This window comes from Limulus polyphemus, unplaced genomic scaffold, assembly GCF_000517525.1.
Source record: "Limulus polyphemus unplaced genomic scaffold, Limulus_polyphemus-2.1.2 Scaffold7639, whole genome shotgun sequence".
Taxonomy (NCBI): domain Eukaryota; kingdom Metazoa; phylum Arthropoda; class Merostomata; order Xiphosura; family Limulidae; genus Limulus; species Limulus polyphemus.
In genome coordinates, this window is record NW_013673249.1 from 7,995 (window position 1) to 10,403 (window position 2,409).

The 2,409-nt window shown below is 35.9% G+C and overlaps 1 long non-coding RNA gene across 1 annotated transcript in view; it reads left to right on the top strand.

Moving 5' to 3' along the window:
* The window catches only part of LOC111089855, a 13,534-nt gene that overhangs the window by 1,790 nt on the left and 9,335 nt on the right, over positions 1-2,409 (top strand). The window contains exon 3 of the long non-coding RNA XR_002614019.1: positions 210-212. This is a non-coding gene — a long non-coding RNA (uncharacterized LOC111089855). The remainder of the gene's footprint in view (positions 1-209; positions 213-2,409) is intronic.

The following is a 2,409-nucleotide window of genomic DNA, read 5'->3' on the forward strand; positions in this document are numbered from 1 at the left end:
GACAGCACACAATCCACTTGTTTTAAAATAATATTTTCAAAAGTCAAACGTATGTACAAAAATTTGTTACACTGTTGTTTACCACAGTTAAATCTAGAGCTTTAAATAATTCTCTTTCTTGTTAAAAGTTCATGCAGCCTGGTTTAGTTACTTTAGAACCCATATGACAAGACGAATTATTATTCTCTATCTCTGTTGTTACAATACAGTCTGTGAAACTCACTTCAAAATCACCACTATAGCTGTTGGTTATTGCAGTTGCATCCAGAGTTTTAAATAATTGTCTCCTTTTTGTCAAAGTCCACACAGGCGGATTCAGTTACTTTAAAACACCCTTTGACAAGATGAATTATTCTTCTCTACTCTGTTATTACAATACAATCTGCGGTTATAACACTTTAAAAGTCGCCACTATACACTCTTTATAGCTAAACTTACAAACACTATCTAGATCTAGATCTCTCACTAACTTTATCTTACTTTCACTAACTTACTTATTTGCACTAACGTGGTCGCCTATATATATATATTGTACCCAACTGAGGCCTAGTACTTTCTACCAACTACGAGACGAGACGCTATGATGTAACAATACTCACTTAAAACAACGAGAAGAATACAAAAGGTTCGACTAACGTGACGTCAATTCACAACAAATGATTCGTAAACAATAAGCTAACTCGCCATAACTATCACTTCAAAAATAACTTACTTTAAACAATATAAACTAAATAATACTCTTCTTAAAATGAACAACATTGTCTATATCAACAATATAACAACAATATCTAACATTGTTGTCGTGGTTTTCAGCACAACAGACCTATTTCATACACTTCGGCAAAGATATTCGCGCCAGACATGACATTTGTTTCGGGGATGGCGGAACAACGTACGTGTGCGTCATTCGCCCGCAGTAGCAAGGGGGGGGGAGGATATTTAACTGGCTGTCAAGCTCGGAGAAATGAGAAAATGGATAACGTAAGGGGATTTAGAATCCTTCTGAAGCATACCCAAGGACCCTTAAAAGTTTTATAGTGATCCGATGTCGGAAAATGTTCATTACGGACCGACAAACAGACAGTTTGTACATAGATATGAATACTCCAAGGAAGTAACACTTTTACTGTTTCTTAATTCTAGTAACCAAAGCTTTTCAGAATGGTGTAAGGGGGTTCCTGCATTTCAACTTTTAAGGGGGAGACTGTGAAATATAATTTATTTGTTTTTATTGAATTTCGTGCAAAACTTCACGAGGGCTATCTGCGCTATACATCCCTAATTTTGAAGTGATACACTAGATGGAAGGCAACTAGTCAACACCACCCACCGACAACCCTTGTATTACCCTTGCCAGACCGAATAGTGGAATCTGATCGTAACTTTTATAAGGACCCCGAAATTCGGAGCGTGATTTTTATATATTTTTTTTCCTTTGACGATAACGAGACGTGAACCATGGAGTCTTAGTTTGCATGGTAACCACTGATCCAGGTTTTCGAGTATTTAATAAATATAGATAATCAATATATAATTTTGAATCGAGGCTGACACGAGCTGTTCCACGAGATGTCTTAATGACGTCATGATGTATTACCAATAGCATACGGGCTACGAGTTCAAATCATGAAATTCAAATAAGCTTCCGCCGGTACTTTTCTGAGTCAAAGTAAACACTTTGAACTGTTACTTCGCTAATGCTCTGGGAATGGAGCCCTGGGTTACTATTAATGACATTTTGTGTTATATAATGTTCTGCAGGATAAATTAACTTGTAGATGAGTCGTACATTAAGGGTTGAAAACTGGAAAACAGTGTATCACAAACTAGTGAAGAGGTTTAGAAAACAGAAGGGAATTTTTTTATCAGCCCATCTCAGCTTTAGCTGCCCACTCCTGCTCACAAAAAGACACGAATATTTCTCAAAAAAATATTCATAGGTAAAAAAAAACTAAATAATATGCATAAACATATGTAAGTCCAAGCGTACAATATATATATAAATCCAAAAAAATAAGTCAATCAATAATTCAAATACTGTAAGATAAAACAAGTGTTTGTTTGTTTTTTATTGGGGCGATTTAAAAGGGTTGGAGGGTGAGAGTTTTTACAAATGTAAAAATTTAGGGTGGTTTGTTTCTACTTTAAGGTTATATCTAAATATTAAGGCTTATTACTGCCTTCCCACAACTGGCTGCAGACAGCGAAAGACAGTAGGAGTTGAGACGTTGTAGGTTTAGACACTCAACTCCTAACCCTTAACCGATTCTCCTTAGTTGCTGGATAGTTTGGATCTCGTCTGATAAATGTAATATCCTCAACGCGTTTCGAAGCTATGACCACAAATGTTTTCTGCTAAGACTTAATGATGATGACAAGGATTGGTAATGAAGATTTTTTTTTTGGCCT